This window comes from Pygocentrus nattereri, chromosome 12 (genome assembly GCF_015220715.1).
Source record: "Pygocentrus nattereri isolate fPygNat1 chromosome 12, fPygNat1.pri, whole genome shotgun sequence".
Taxonomy (NCBI): Eukaryota; Metazoa; Chordata; class Actinopteri; order Characiformes; family Serrasalmidae; genus Pygocentrus; species Pygocentrus nattereri.
In genome coordinates this window covers 1,047,504-1,065,003 of record NC_051222.1, presented here as the reverse complement: position 1 = coordinate 1,065,003, position 17,500 = coordinate 1,047,504, and the positions used below count along the sequence as shown (strand labels likewise).

Here is a 17,500-nt window from a genome sequence, read left to right as displayed (position 1 = left end):
GAATTCTGTGAAGCTGCTTTGTGACAACATCCATTGTAAAAAGCGCTACAAATAAATTTGATCTGATTTGATTTGATGATTTTTTCGTTGCACCCTCCGAGCTCCATCAGGGTGTTTTGGCTCACACTTTACACTGATCTCCTCACAGACCAGCGATGAGCTGAACCCATTTTCAGGATTCAGCTACATATTTTATTGGGTTCCCTTAAAGACACAATGATCTGGGTTTAATAAGCGACACATTAAAGCACTGAGTGACCAACTCCATCCAGTGGGGAGCTGTAAATACGGGTCAGCAGAGTTTCTACATTCAGGGCTAGAGATTAATCACCAGCTGCAACAAACCCAACGAGCCCAAATTTCCCCACCACAGTGAAACTCAGCGTCAGCATTCAGTCTGGAAAGGCCAGGCTGTGTTTGTGTGGAGCTGCAGGATTTTATTCACAGCCTTAAACGATTTTCATCCTTATCCAGCGTCCGGACTCACAGTGAGGAAGCGGATCTCTCGGATATTCACAGCCTCTTTAACTCTGTCTTCACCAGTTTATTACCAGCTGTTTGGGATTTGGGTTCATTTCAGTTCACATATCATAGAGAATGAAGCTCATTAGCATCATATTTCTAATATGCTGATCAAATCTCTAGCCAGATCACAAGGAGTTAATATAAACCGCTCATTTTACTATAATGATCGTCATTAAATGACCTCTTTATGTTCCTAATTGTTTCTGAAACATATTATAATAAGTCATTCTAAGTCTTTGGGTGTTTAAATGTAAGTAACAACCCTTAGAATGAATAAATATCAGAGGCCTCCTAGCAGCTCATGGTCAGTCTCTAATTAATTCAGCTTATTTCTGTTATTCTTCTCTAATCTGAGTGGACAGCAGCATCAGCTGGAGAGAGAAACCCAACCAGACAAGCTGCCAAAGTCCAGCAGCTCTACACTGACTGACACGCTGACCGACTGACCGGCTGCGGCGATAATTAGACACGTCATTGGAGAGCAGAATTAGTCCTGACATGATGAAGATCCAGAAACCAGCCCACAGCGCAGAAGACATGAAGATCAGAGGGCTTTAATCTGAGTTGATCTCCATCTACAGTCTGAAGGTCAGAGCCACCTTTAGACTGAATGCGTGTTTATACTGACTGACCGTTTGAATCTAAAGACCTGTGGTTTCTGACTCCGTGTGATTCACTGTACCTATAAACATGGACTAAAGTACATTAGCCTGACCACAGCAGCAGCCCATTATTGTTATATCAGTCATTCTGGTGTCTTTTCTTGAAAGCCTCCAATTTTCCCAGCTGCTCTAACAAACCTCCTCAGTTTCTTTCTGCTTTTTGTCATCAAAGACTGAGATTCTACTCAGAACTCTTGCAGTCACATGGTTTGGGTTACTGTCTGTTTCTTATTGTTCGTTACTCGATATTTCTGTTTATCTGAGCGTTACAGTCCAAACACTTTCACCACTCAGAGTCCATCTAAAAGCATCTAAGCGTCTGTCTAAAAGAGCAGCAGGTGATAAAGAGGTTTACAGAATGAAAGCTGATGCTGAAGGAGACCCAAATTTACTGTGTACAGCCTCATTTCAGCTCGGGGGTTAAAGCGTCTCTGTGAATGGACGAGCCGGACAGCCGTGGAGGTCGGAAAGTGGTGAAAGGATTATCGACGTGGAGAACAAGAGCAGGAGAGAATTTATCCTGCAATCAGAAAGTAAAACCTCCGCTCTACGACAGCGGGCGAGCTGAAAGCTAACAGCTGCTGATTTCAGGCTGCAGCTCAGAGGCTTTATGTTAGCTTACTAGCCCTGTTTAGTCTCAGCTGTAGCTGTTATTGTCAGATATGGAAGAAAAAAGAAATCAATTTCTCTGTCTTGGCTGGACAATAACGCTCTGCTCTGTGTGCTTCTTTATCTTTTGTTCTCACCAGCTCTTTATGGCAGCTTACTGGCTCCCTTTCTCTTCATGCTGCTTGGTAGCTGTTAGCAGGATGAGCTTTGCTGTTGTGGAGAAAAGAAAACAAAGCAGTCTTCTTGTCTTGGCTGGACAATAAACTTCAACCCTATTCTATGCTATTCTGACCTATTCTTTTTAGTGACTGCAGCTCAGAGGCTGTATGCAAGCTTGCTATGTGTTTTCATAGTAATACGAAGATCACCGCTGCGAAGAGACGAAAGAAAGAAAGAAAGAAAGAAAGAAAGAAAGAAAGAAAGAAAGAAAGAAAGAAAGAAAGAAAGAAAGAAAGAAAGAAAAGTTTTCCTAGTTGGACTTGTCCATCTATTGGCTGTTTAAAGTCTCAGCTGTTGAATTCTGCGATTCGCAGGTTTCTTTCTCTTGGTGCTAGCTGTTCACTGTGAGCTAGCACCTGCAGAGAGAAGGTACTAGACTGTCTCTGGGTCGCTGCCCCTCTAGTCACTGGGGTGGGACCCTCAAGGCTCCATCTCAGGACCTTTAGTCAGAAATATCATGTGAATTTTTTGAGTAATGTGTTACAATTATTATTACTATTATTATTATTATTATTATTATTATTATTATTATTATGTAATCATCTTAAAATGATAAAAACCCTTTTATAATTTATTATATATATAATTATTTTGAAATGACCGGACGTCATAGCTAAAATTTATTATTTGGTAAAAGTTCACTGCTGTGCTAGCTGTGATGATTATACTATATATTCTATCAATCTGCAGAACCTTCATCCATCAAGATCAGAGTGTTATTACTGAGAGACGATCAATAACACATACATTTATGAATAAATGTAATGTCCAGCCTGCTAGGACACTCGGAGGCGCTGCCGAGCCAGGACGGGGTAATTAGGGCTGAGTGGTAACAGTTGTGGACACATTACATAAGGGGTGCCCACACACTGCTCTGGGCTCAGTCTTGAGTTGCAACGTGGCAACATAAATGTTGTTTTGATCTTCAGTGTCATGTATTGCCTCTCTTGAGGAACTCTAGTATAATTCATGTATCACTGTCCACTCTATTAGACACTCCTACCTTGTCGGTCCACCGTGTAGGCGATAGCTCACCAAGTAAAGATCAGATTTATAATGTAGTGGAACCTTCACACAAAGTCTGATGTCACTCTGAGAACTCAGGAGGAAGATGGAAAGTCAGGAGATCTGGATTCCTCCTGTAGTAGAGAAGATAGATTTATAATTTTTCTTTAAGCACTGCAGCTGAACGGAGCTGAAGAGCCTGTTCTAGAAAAAGCCCATAAACAGAGCCGGACTGGCCAGATAAATAAATAAATAAATAGCTGTAAACAGTTGTGCTAAAGTTCTCGCTGTGATTCTCCAGCCTTTCAGCTCTGATCCTCCACATATTTTATTTAATCTCTGCATATTTGCAGTCGGTCCGGTGATTGTTATATTAAAGACTCGGTGTGAACAGATCTTTACAGTGTAATGAACCTCAGATTATAATTGGATAATCACTATTAAAAGACTCTGATCAGATATAATGAGGTGAGGAAAAAGATGATAAGAGCAGAAACTCAAACAGGCCTCACAGACCATCAGCCACGATCACCACCATCAATTTTTATCACACAACCTCAGAGATGAAAGAACACTAATGTAGAACCCAGCGTAGAGAGGCTGAGTGAATGTGGAGTGGATTGTGTGTAGGAGGGTCATTGTGTCAGAGACGCTGTAGAAGGACAGAATTCCTGCTCTGTGATCCACATAAACTCCTATTCTGGCTAATGGAGCTTGTGGGAACTCTGTTCTATAGCAGTAGTGCCAGACAGTGGCGCCACTAGAACAAAACAGCCTCCAGGACACATCGTTGTAGCCAAACTCACCATCACTAAAGTCTCCTTTCCTGCGAATGTCTTTATATGAGACCGCCATGGCCGCAACTCCGCTGTACTCAACCTCCCAGTAACAGCGTCCACTCAGACTCTCCGCGCTCAACACCTGACCGAAATAGTCAAATCTCTCTGGATGATCAGGGTAATCCTGGTCTTCATTGCTCAGAACCAGAGCTCTGTTCTTCTCAGACAGGATGAGGCGGCGATGCGCTGTGTTAGGATCCAGAGTCAGCTGACAGAAATCTAAATAAAACCACAATAAAATAAAGAAATTAATGTTGATGTTTGTCTTCACAGAGGCCTCTTTTCCACCGCAGGGTCGAATGGTTCTGTAACCACTCCAGTGGCTTTTCCACAAAGACACGGCTTGACAAGATATTTATTTATATATTTGGCATTTGGCAGATGCTCTTATCCAGAGAGGCTTACAATTTGAACATTTTTACACAAGTGGACAAAGTCTTGCCCAAGGACTCTTGGTATAGTGTAGGGTGCTCAGGCAGTGATTGGACCCCAGTCTACAGCATCTACAGCGTAGAAGGCAGAAGCGTCACCCACTACACTGCACCAACAAGACATGCTTAGGGTCACGGAATCATTTGTTGGGATGACGTAATGACATAGCTAGTACCTGATTGGTTCTACATTTGCTGGGATTGTATTGTGGTATTTCAGCTAATCAATGGGTAAATCCAGCTGCCTAGAGGATTGAATTGGTGTTGAAGTGACAGAGCAATACAATTAGAACAACTCTGTGGTGCTTCCAGCCGGACCCTGCTGGTCGACACTAATGCTGCTAAAATTAGCCGGAGATACAAGTCCCACAGTACAGGCTTAATTTGACCAACTGAAGCTCAAATTAACCACCTGTTTAGAAGAATCTGAGAGCACACTGAGAAACTGGTGATGGAGTGACAGGCTGCTGTGGTAGGTGCCGTGTATGTAGCTATTAGTGTGTAAGGAGTTTGCCACTCATTTGTGTTGTTTTCAGGATTTTCTCATTAAGTCTTACCTGCACAATAGATAGAAACAGAAATGTGGAATGGCACGATACAGCCCTGAGAACCATTTGGCTCAACAGTGGAAAAGAGGCCAGAAAGTTCTTATTTGAAGAAAAACGTTGTTTGTTGTTTTGTTTGTTTCCAGCTTTAAATGTCTCTACAGTGAGAATTTCAGTCGCTGCCTAAAGGCTCAACTTACACTGTAGAAAATCTTCTCTGCTCTCAGAACCAGAGAGGAATGAAGGAGCTGCTGCAGCTGTGGAGACACAAGAACACACAGGACCTCATCAATAGAATAGAATGGAATAGAATAGAAGAGCCAGCAGGAAGCTCCTCTTACCCTGTGGAGGGATTTTCCTGAACTCCTCTCTGCAGAACTCCTCTAGTCTCTCTTTCAGATCAGAGAGAGACCTCCTCACTCCATCAAATGAGAGATGGTGATGGACAGAGATGCTGGAGGAGTCCTCAGATCCAGAAGAGACGCTCAGGGACTGGAGACTCTACACAGAGGAAGAACAGAATGGAGAAAAAGAGGAATGAAGCAGCTCAGACCAAATCAGACTGAAGATGAGTGAGTGATTAGAGAGAGCTCTGTTTATGACTGTCTTCATGAACTTCTGCTGAGAGGAGTTTGATGAACATGATGATGAGCAGGTTCCTCAGTAGATCAGTGATTGTTACCTGGATGTGATCCTCTGTGAGTGAAAGCTGCTCGAGCTCAGTGTTTCTCCTCTTTAGATCCGCGATCTCCTGCCCCAGTTTCTCCAGGAGTTCTTCAGCTGCACTCAGTTCAGCCTTCTCCTGAGCTCTGATGAGCTCTGTTAGCTCGGAGCGCTTTTTCTCCATGGAGCAGATCAGTTCAGTCCAGATCCTCTCAGTGTCCTCCACTGCTGTCTGAGCACAGCGCTGTTAGAGCACATTCAGAGAGCACAGATGGAGCTCCATTTAAAGGAGGACTTGAGGAGAACATCTCGTTACACACCTTCACTCCTCACAGTCAGTGTAGTCCATCAGTTTAGACGGTTTAGTGTCTGAAGTTTGATTAGTCAGACCTGCCCTAACTCAATGAGTAATACACACACACACACACACACACACACACGTTTTCTAAGCCACTTATCCTTCTGGGTTCTGGGGGGTGCTAGAGGTTATCCCAGCAGTCATTGGGCAGAAGGTAGGATACACCCTGGACAGGTCACCAGTCCATCGCAGGGCTCAAAGAGTAATAACTAAACTTGAATGTTGTCTACACACACTATATGAGTTTACATTGATCTGCTGGTCTATAAGGACATTGCTTGTTATTCATTGTGACAAAGCACAGACGTCTGGACTGATAAATGTTCTCTGGTTTTGCCGTTCGAGCTGCAACACTCCAGTTTAAAACTTTTAAGGAGAGCTAGAGGAGAAAGAGGAGTCAATGAGCCATTACTGTATGACTTACAGTGTCCATAAAATCATTCAGAAATCTATGACAACATACTCTGGATTTTATTCAAATGCAAAGGCACATTTCAAAGTGCTAATTCAACCGTGTAGTTACCAATTTCTTTTCCTATACGTGTGTACATTCAGACATCATTCAAAAGCAAAATGTGTACATTTGCATTTCAGGAGAATAACTGCAAAATGTTCAAAAAGTAGAATATTGAAAAGCAAAGTGCTTTAGACATTTCATTTTTATTGTCTCAATGCACTGATTCTAGCATATAAAAAAATACAACAACCACCAATCCTGTTTAAAAAGCAAAGATCAGTCAGCCAGGAAGTGATTCATCTAAACTTTGGCAGTACCGGAGCAAAACTAGACCTAGCAATAGTATCCACTGAGTGACACTGTGACTCCAGGCTGAGGGTAATTCTGTCCAACGTGATTGTTGCGTAGAATTGATTCTTGATCAGCTAGAAGATTTTGAAATGTCTTACTGTAGATAAAGCTGAAGGCAGCTTCTTAGTAAATTCTTAGTCAAATCCCATTCCTTAAATTCTACAGAATGTAACTGCTACACAATTTAAGGTGTAACTGGAAACATTGAATAAACAGCCTAATGCTCATTTACCATAGCACATATTTTAGATAGCTTCCTTCGTTCCTGTTTGTTTTTTTGTTAATTTTGATTTGATTTGTAGCTACTTCTGCACTAAAAGTTAGCACTTTCATTTATGACAGACAAACACTTGTGGAAATCAGATCAATGATCAAGTCACTGAAAACTGGACTTTGATTGCCTGAATGAAGAGGCACCAAAGAGGCCCCATTCATCTAGGCTGACCAGCAGAGGAAATGCCGCTGATGTTGGAAAGACGGCAGGAGACCCGGCATTCTGGTCAGGCAGCTTCCTGACACACTGGTGCCAGCTCCCAAACCTCCTGTATTTATACACCAGCTGGAGCCTGAGGATACCTTGGAGTTTGGACAGGTTACCCAGCAAATCTGCCTAATCAAACTTCTAGTAGGGCAGCACCATGAAATAATTTATTTCATGCTTATCCAGGTGCCAGAATTGCAGCCAGTTCTGGGGTTTCTCTGGCTGCAATGACATAATCCGTGTCTTGACTGGCTGACTCTGTCAGTGCGTGGCTGGAGTGCTCAATGCAAGGTTACTTGCAACAAGCCAAATCCTGGCTAAGTCTCCTACCACATGTCCTGATCTGAACCCTGCTGAGTACCATGATTTGGCGAAGGTTTTCAGTAAAGGCAAGGTCCAGGCATTACCTCGGCACAGGTTGTATGGTAGTAGAACCAAAGGGAGAGGAAGGCTGTTCTCTCTCTTGGGGCCTGAGAAGATGGCCATGGAGGATTACATTAAGAAGAGACTAGCCGTGGGCCTCATTCGCCCTCCGTCTTCCCCAGTGGTGGCCTTTGACTCTGCATAGACTACAGGGGACTTAATAAAATCATGGTCAAGGATCATTACCCACTGCCTCTGATGACCTCGGCCTCTGAAGCACTGTAGCACATTGGAATTGAGTGCAGTGCCTATTATCTAAATTGAGTTTACAAGAGAGATAAGTGGAAGACAGCATTCATCACACCATCTTGCCATTATGAGTACCTCCTAATGCCGTTTGGGTTGATGAATGCTCCAGCTGACTTTCGATGTTTCATAAACAAGGTCTTCTGACAGACTTGCTCCGCCACTACCTTTACATTTGCACCCATGGGCAGGGATTTCCATAGACTTTATCACAGAGTCCCAGGGCAACACGGTGATCACAGTAGTGGTAGACCACTTCTCAAAGGCCCTCAAATTCATTGCCTTGCTGAAGCTGCCCTCACGTAAAGAAACCACACGTTCTTGCTACAACATGTGATGAAAGTTCATGGGTTCTTTTCGGGCATCATTTCTGATCATGTACCCTGGTTCTCAAGCTGCTTCTGGAAGGCATTCTGTTGATGAATCACTTCCACATGGGTATCGTTTTGGATGAGATTAAGTTTAGATATGTCACTTCCTCTTAATACACAGTGTCTTGCTGACAGTTAAAAATAGGACTGAAACACCTAAACAGACTGCATCTGTGTCAAAACCATCTATATGTATATGTATACCTACAGTGACTGTTGATGTATATGGATTGATTAGTGATTAGCGCATTAGTGGCTCTTTGCTATGAGGCTTTAAACTGACCGAATCCAGACCTCCAGCCATCCACCGCTCAGAGGAGTGACAGATGAACAGGAGGCCTCCTGTTTCTCCATTCATCTGGGAGAAATTTGATTTTTATTTAATTTGTTTGGTCACTTTTGAACAGACGTCATAGCTTTAAAGCTGCTAGCTGGACAGATCCATTATCCAGCTGCTGGAGGCCGATTAGAGCACTTTGTCCTTCAGCTGCACACAAACACATGCTTTGTAGCTCATTCAGCGGCTTCATTGATCTGGACGCCCTGAGGAGAAAGAAATTCTGACTGGATGAAAATCGATCAGCCCAAAATGCTGCTAATAGCTAATTTCCAACATCCAGTGGGGGGGGGGTGGAGGGATGAGCTGATCAAACTGTGGTGGATCATGCTCCGGTTTGGTTGATCCTCCTTCATCATCACAGAGAAGTGAAGCCAACACGCCTCCTCTGATGGTCCACCGTGTCTCTGAGTGGGTCTTCACCAGCAGCTCCTCTGTGAACTGCATCCAGTCCGAGTAGAGCTTTAGGATGGTGAAGGTGAGATATGGGGCTGAGATGTTTACTGTTATCACCACATGAGAAATGTAACAAGTGCTGATTACAGAGCATCATCTCTGTCCTCATGGAGGCTTGATGGCCTGGAGATCTGAACCCAGGACACTTTATCATGGACTGTTTCCAGAAGTGTTTATAGAAAGATCAGTGCTCTTCTCTGTGGGAGTCCTGGGTGAGAACTGATCCCAGACCAGCCCCAGGGTCCATCTGCTCAATAAAGGGTCAGTCAGAGTTTGGATTGTTGATCAAAGAAGTTCTCAGCAGCTTCTTCTGTCCATCTCAGTTTATTCTGGCTGACCTTTTCTGGTCGTGTCTGAGGGGAGGAGGAGCTGCTGAGGAACAAGTAGGAACAACCCATCCATAATAGACTATAATAAGTTTTTAATGACTGCTTTTTTCCTTCTTCAGGCTGGAGGAGCTCCTGTCCAGTGTGATGGTCCTGGTTCTGTCACTCTCAGGGGTCATTTTCAGAGATTAGTCCCTTCAAGACTTTATAAAACATCTCAGACTGCACTTTACCACATTATCAAGAGAGGCAGTCTCATGCCTTTAAAAGGGTGCAGATCACATCTACCAGGTGTTGAGAGGTGATGACGCTCCATGAAGCCCAAAGAGACGAACCTGATACTGACAGAGGCCTCCTGAGGTGGATGGAGTGAGGGTGACCAGCCTGTAGGCCTTACTGAGGTCTAACACTGAGAGAAACCAGGCCGTCCTCAGCCCGTCTACGAGGCTTTCCATGTTCTCTCCGACGTTTCTCACCCATGGAAACATTTCATTCTGATTTTCTACAGATTGATTCTGTTATGGAGCTGAAACGGCTTTGCTGATGATTTTAGAGTCTCGCTGTACTACACTCTTCATTCAGAATAACACAGACTCTAAAAGAGCTCGTACAGTGAACTGTAGAACGGACTGGTTCAGTTAATCTGTCTCTATTTACGCTGGAGGTCTGTTTTAGTCTGTGTTAATCTCTCTCTCTCACTGAAGGATGAAATGAGAAACACTCAATCACTTCTGTTTAACACAGACGTCCAGACGACCTTCATCTACATATAAATTACTAACATGTCCATAAACGCTGAGAAAGCCTCAGTCCTCCTCTCCTCTGTGTAGTTATTATCAGAAACAGCAGAGCATCTCACTCTGATTACACAGCATTATTTCAGCTCTCACTGAGGCAGAATGACCAGCACACTCAGGACTTTATGAGCTCCTCTCTAAATCAGACATACTCCATAACCTTCATCACATTACTGAGACAGGCAGCCTCGTACCTTTAATGGGGTGGAGATCACGACTACCAGGTGTTGAGGTCTTCAATCAATTTCCACTCAATCAGGTGTGAGACCACTGATCCAAACCAAATGATCTCTACAGCAGAAACAAACACAAAGTAGAAACAAACACCAATATTTTGGGGCTTATATCTGTATGAAATGTTTGGGCTCACCAGCAACTTTGGATATGTCTACATCTGTTCACTAATAAACAGAATGTGATTGTCTTGCAATTGCAGTTATATTCCTGAACCTCAGAAAGACGAATGAAACTGAAACATCACGCAGATCTTAGGCTCCTGAGCACCTGAATCCCCCTGCTGAATCAGCTGCAGTGGTGTGCCTCAAGGGTCTATACTCTGCCCAATTAAATTCTGCTTTTTGAACTGTAGATCACTGACCCATCAGTAGTAATACCAACACCGTGAATGTTCTTTGTATTCTGTGGATGTTCAGACCTGATGGAATATGTTTTCTGTAGAATATGACCCGGCCTTACACTAATAAATAAATATGTCGTCTGGTATGATGGAGTTTTCTGTATTCTGTTACCTCTCTGTCATTTCAGCAGCTGAAATACAGCTCCTCGGTGAGAATGTTAAGATGTAAAGATGTATTTAATATCACTCTGAGGAAAGAAATGCACATTTTATCTCTGTGAGACACATTTATTATGGAGCGTCCCTCATAAACTGCATCCATCAATGTTTTATTCTTTACCTTCCCTACTGTTTGTGCTCCTCTGAGAGGAGATAAAGGAGGGAGGACGAAGCGTCATTAACAGCAGAGAAAAATACAGTAGACTTTACCGCAGACTCTGACTACGCATACTGATTTAAAACTCTTTGATTCCAAAACTGGATGACTGTATAACACAGCGTCCACTTCTGTCCAGTTCAGAAAGAGTCAGTCTGACCCTCAGTATGAAACCTCCATCCAGTGTAACATCACTGCACTCCGTCACAGATCAGTGGAGCAAAATCGAGTGACTCTTAACTATCCAACAGAAACAGAAGCTCATTATAAACACTATAAAGGCTGTTTATATAACAATAAGTGGCAACAGCCCAAATGACCACTTCACTCAGCTCTGTCCGGCGGTTTTTCACAGCTGTTTATTGTCATATAGGTCATCACTGAACCGAAGTGTCCTCTTTCGTATTAATGACACTGTGAGCTCCATCATCAGTCTTCAGACTGGACGGATCCTTCATCCTTCTGACAGAGTCGCTGATGACCGCTCTGACAGCGAGAGAACATCAGTCAGTCCACCAAACCTCGACCACTGAGAACCACCGCCGGCTTTATTTGGAAAGACCTGAACGTGGAGTTTGATAGAGAGCCCACTTTATCAAACACAGCAGCCATCAGAGGGATGTTTTCATTAACACTGCTGGACATTTCTGGACGTTTCCTGCTGCTTCCTCCTCACAGCTCCCCCACAAACGCCTGCGTGCTGTCCGTCTTCTCTGAATGCTGAACGTGGAGGACACCTGAGAAAGAGGACGCATTAGTGTGCGAACAGACGAGGTTCCAATCACTTTATTTGTGTGGTGTTCCTCAGGGATGGAGTCTAGGCCCCTTTAGGTTCTATTTGAAGCGCTGTGGAGGTCTATAAATGACGATAGACCCAAACACTGACCGACGCTATTCGTCCACTATTCATCAGTCAGGTAAGAATGAGTCTCTCTCTCTCCATGTTATCACCTTTACGGTACCCCTGTCAGCATATCAGACAGATGATAAATGAATGTGAAGATCAGGTAATGAAGGTCTCATCACTGGGTCCAGTTCTGTCAGTGTGAGTGGATTCACCCAGAACATGTATCCGATTAACATGGACTGTCTAAAGAAAGTGAAAGGTAAATTGGGAGCAGCAGATGAGGTCGTACTTCAGTGACCGCAGCATAAAAACAAATTACAGCTCCAGTGGAATCAGATCAAATAAAATGCACACATGAATGATAATGTTGTACATCGGTAATACCTGTAAAGCAGTGCTGGTCCAGCTTCACGCTGCTGCTCTTTCTGCCCTCAGCTTAGACAATATTGGATAAAGAGGCTAAAAAAGGCTTGCAGTTTGCATTTTAGCACAAAACTCATGAAGTCCTGATCTAGGAGCTGTGTGGGTGACTAATCCTTCACCATACAGTGTCTGGGGAGTATCTTCAGGATCAGCAGTCTTTCACTGGGATACAGTGAGTGTCTAAATCAAATCAAATCAAATTTATTTGTAGCACTTTTTACAACAGATGTTGTCACAAAAAAGCAGCTTTACAGAATTTCGGAAAAGACAGTTTTAACAGGACTGAAAGAATGTACAGAAACCCCCCGGTGAGCAAGCCAGGGGCAACAGTGGCAAGGAGAACCTCCCTCAGAACTGAGGAAGAAACCTTGGGAGGAACCAGGCTCACCAGGGGGGACCCGTCCTCCTCTGGCCAGACTACCTACAGAGTTATTACACTACTAATATTAATAGCAGTAATATTGGTAGTAGGAATAACTAGGAGTCTATGAGAACATCAGTGTAGGGTGGGCAGCTCATCCAAGGCAGGTGGTGGCAGCTGGGGCATGGGCAGCTGGTCTGAAGTGGGTAGCAGGAGGGCTCAGCAGTCGGTCGTCCTTCAGTGTCCTTCATAGTCATTAGTCTGTATATAGTGTCCTTCATAGTCCTTCATAGTCTATATGACCAGTCTGACTGAGGTTGTGCCTCATTTTGTGCAGCATTCTTCATGCGCAGTGATGTATGCTGAGAATCTGCTGATGAGGCACCAACCACAGTCCCAGTGGTCCGTTTTTAGTGTTTATCATCTGTTATTCATGAGATCCCAATCAGTTTTTCTGACCAACACTTCGCCGTAAATCACCTGGTCCTCTGAGATGCTGTGTTTGTACGCTTGACCAGATCTGTTAGTGCTGCTAATAGTGTTGTAGCGTTTCTCCTCCAGGCGCTCAGACTAATCTACTACACTGTTTACACTGATACACTGTCATTACGGTCAGGTGGAGGCATGTATGTGAAGAGCGTGCTGATGAAGCAGAGGCTTGGCATGTAGCATCAAGCTAAGCTCAGTGTGTTCATGTTCTGCTTAGTAAGCACTTTTAACCCACGATGTGGTGAATAATGAAGACTAATTAGATCATTCCTCAAAGTGCGGGTGGCTGTAGGAGCTAGTAAACATTAAGTCACAGTGGATTACCTGCTGATGATTAGAGACCCTGTAACCCGAGGCCTTTAAAGCACACCACTCTGTTTGGGTCAGTCATGTTCTAGACTGCAGTGATGGTGAAGCTCAGCTCATAGAGCTTCATAGCATCAATAAATGTCTGATGGATCCACCAGAAAAACACACAAATCACTGTATCTGATAAACTGTTATGAAGGCCAGTGTTTATAGCTGTGTGATGTACTGCAGTTAGATGTCATTAGAGGTCACTCTAAATCTCAGCTCCATTCCTCATCAATGTCATCAATGGTCTCAGATTTCTGAACTGTCCTCTACAACTCCTCACAGGCAGAGTGGATGAAGGTCTTCACCTGCTCCAGGAACATGATGTAATCACTTGTAAGATCCTTCAGCACAGACTGAAGAGCAGATGGAGGAACTCACTGACATTCCTCATAGTCCCCCACCAGTCTGATCGTACAGCCCACCAGTCTGATCATATAGCCCACCAGTCTGATCATATAGCCCACCAATCTGATCATATAGCCCACCAGTCTGATCATACAGCCCACCAGTCTGATCATATAGCTCACCAATCTGATCATATAGCCCACCAATCTGATCATATAGCCCACCAGTCTGATCATTCAACCCACCAGTCTGATTATACAGCCCACCAGTCTGATCATATAGCCCACCAGTCTGATCATTCAGCCCACCAATCTGATCATATAGCCCACCAATCTGATCATATAGCCCACCAGTCTGATCATACAGCCCACCAGTCTGATCATATAGCCCACCAGTCTGATAATATAGCACACCAGTCTGATCATTCAGCCCACCAATCTGATCATATAGCCCACCAGTCTGATCATATAGCCCACCAGTCTGATCATATAGCCCACCAATCTGATCATTTAACCCACCAGTCTGATCATATGCCCCACCAGTCTGATCATTCAACCCACCAGTCTGATCATACAAGCCACCAGTCTAATCATACAACCCACCAGTCTAATCATTCAACCCACCAGTCTGATCATACAGGCCACCAGTCTGATCATTCAACCCACCAGTCTGATCATACAGGCCACCAGTCTGATCATATAGCCCACCAGTCTGATCTTACAGGCCACCAGTCTGATCATACAGGCCACCAATATGATCATTCAACCCACCAGTCTGATCATACAGCCCACCAGTCTGATCATATGGCCCACCAGTCTGATCATTCAACTCACCAGTCTGATCATATAGCCGACCAGTCTGATCATTCAGACCACCAGTCTGATCATACAGCCCACCAGTCTGATCATACAGGCAAGCAGTCTGATCTTACAGCCCACCAGTCTGATCATACAGGCCACCAGTCTGATCTTACAGCCCACCAGTCTGATCTTACAGGCCACCAGTCTGATCTTACAGGCCAGCAGTCTGATCATATAGCCCACCAGTCTGATCATACAGGCCACCAGTCTGATCATACAGCCCACCAGTCTGATCATATAGCCCACCAGTCTGATCATACAGGCCACCAGTCTGATCATACAGCCCACCAGTCTGATCATATAGCCCACCAGTCTGATCATACTCTCTCTCTCTCTCTCTCTCTCTCTCTCTCTCTCTCTCTCTCTCTCTCTCTCTCTCTCTCTCTCTCTCTCTCTCTCCCTCTCTCTCTCTCTCTCTCTGTCTCTCTCTCTCTCTCTCTCTCTGTCTCTCTCTCCCTCTCTCTCTCTCTCTCTCTCTCTCTCTCTCTCTGTCTCTCTCTCTCTTTCTCTCTCTCTCTCTTTCTCTCTCTCTCTCTCTCTGTCTCTCTCTCTCTTTCTCTCTCTCTCTCTCTGTCTCTCTCTCTCTCTGTCTGTCTCTCTCTCTCTCTCTCTCTTTCTCTCTCTCTCTCTCTCTGTCTCTCTCTCTCTGTCTCTCTCTCTCTCTCTCTCCCTCTCTCTCTCTCTCTCTCTGTCTCTCTCTGTCTCTCTCTCTCTCTCTCCCTCTCTCTCTCTGTCTCTCTCTCTCTCTCTGTCTCTCCCTCTCTCTCTCTGTCTCTCTCTCTCTCTCTCTCTCTCTCTGTCTCTCTCTCTCTCTGTCTCTCTCTCTGTCCCTCCCTCTCTCTCTCTCTCTCTCTCTCTCTCTCGTTATTTTATTAATTTATTTAGATGTTTAAAATACTCAGACAGAATGAGACTCATAATAAAAGTGTTCTCAGAGAGAGAAACTCTTTCCTCCCACCTGCATGTCTCTGCACACTCCAGAGTTTAATGAAGTGATCATTTATTGCTCTCCAAACTCTGGAGGTCTTCTGCGCTCTGAAGTAATCAGAGGAAACGCAGTGAGCAGTGAAACACAATAATCCAGTGAATGAACAGATGACAATGCCAGTCAAGCTTTACCTGAACACTGTTCATTCATTTCTCTCTGTTTTTCTCCCTTCATTTCTTCTCATCTTCTCATCAGACTAAACACATTCCTGTGAGGTCAGTGAAGAATCTCTCTCCGTCCCTGAGCTCCTGTAGACCAGACAGCAGTGCAGGACTGAGGGCAGAAGAGGGTGGAGGAGTTCAGTCAGGATTAAGGTCTTGAGTTTAGGTGCTGAGTTGGGATTGGAGATGCTGAGTTGGGGTTGGAGGTGCTGAGTTGGGGTTGGAGGTGCTGAGTTGGGGTTGGAGGTGCTGAATTGGGTTTAGACGTGCTAAGTTGGGGTTAGAGGTGTTGAGTTGGGGTTGGAGGTGCTGAGTTGGTGTTGGAGGTGCTCAGTTGCGGTTGCTTCTGATGTAAGCTGGAAATGTTGAGTTGTGGTCAGATTACTCCAACACAGTTGAGGTTGGACCAATCAAACCCACCTGCTCTCCTCACAATCAGAGCACATAGCGCCCCCTGGAGTGACTCTACTGTCCATCCTGAACATCAATCAGAGCTGAGCTCATGAGTCACTTGGGATCACATCCAGCTCTTCTGTCTCTTCACCTCGTCTTCTCTTCTCTGGGTCCAGCAGGAGGAACTAATGCCCGCTGGGTATCTGGGATGAGGGTTCAGGCTGAGGCTGCAGCTCTGAGTCTGATTATTTATAGATAAGCTGCTCAGAAAAGCCTTGAAGCTCCCAGACTGTCTGTGAGAGAGACGGAGAGAGAATGTACTGTTTGTACATGATGATCATTAACCTTGGCTGAGGGGTCAGTGTTCCTCTCTCAGTGACCTCGACTCTCACGTCAGAGGAAACAGCAGCAATATCTGGACTTCAGTGAACAGAGAGATCAGAGGAGAAACTTCAGCATCTACAACAACCTCAGCCTGAGAGACACAATCAGCTGCTCAGAACAAACCAAGCCTGCAAGTGAAAAAGCCCTGAAAGGAGATTCACAATCAAACACACATCCACCCTCAGAGCCGACCATCTGATCTCGGACTGACGCCCCATATCACAGCAGGTTATCTGGCCATCAGTGTGGTCGTCAGTGTGTCAGTGACCCTTACAGGCCTGGAGTTATTACTGTCACTCTGACATGCTGTTCAAACACCATTGATTACACAGTTATGATCTTTCTCTCTGCATATCTCCCAGCTTTGATGGGTTGGAAACTTCTACTGCTTTTATTTTGGAGATCAGGAGGTGCTGATGCCCACAGCTACAGCCATGAAAAGCTCTTCATCTTCCTTTTCCTCCAGCTTCTCCTCTCCTTCATCCTCAGCTTTTCTTCTTCTCTTTAATAGCACAGGCGTCAGTGAGGAGACCTCAGTCAGATGTTTAAACACCTCTTCTACAGCAGGAGTAACTACACTGAGAGTAGTTTTAAAAATAGCTCAATCTGAGGAGAAATGTCAGCTGAAACGTGTAACTGTGTGAAACGAGGACGTAACATCTGTAACAGCCAAACAGGAACATCTTGATTTGACATCTTGAAGGACATCTTGAAGTTTTAGAGTTTCTATCAGGGCTGTTCAAAACTGATCCAGCTTGGTTTCCACCACTGTTGGTCCAGTGAGAGTTTAGCCAGGAAACACCACCATAGTGAGTTCTTTTTAAAGCCGAAGACACAA

General features: G+C 44.4%; 1 pseudogene; it reads right to left on the bottom strand.

The window, feature by feature from the left end:
- Positions 1-3,557: 3,557 nt before the first annotated feature.
- Positions 3,558-17,500, bottom strand: part of LOC108413959 — a 35,834-nt pseudogene continuing 21,891 nt past the window's right edge.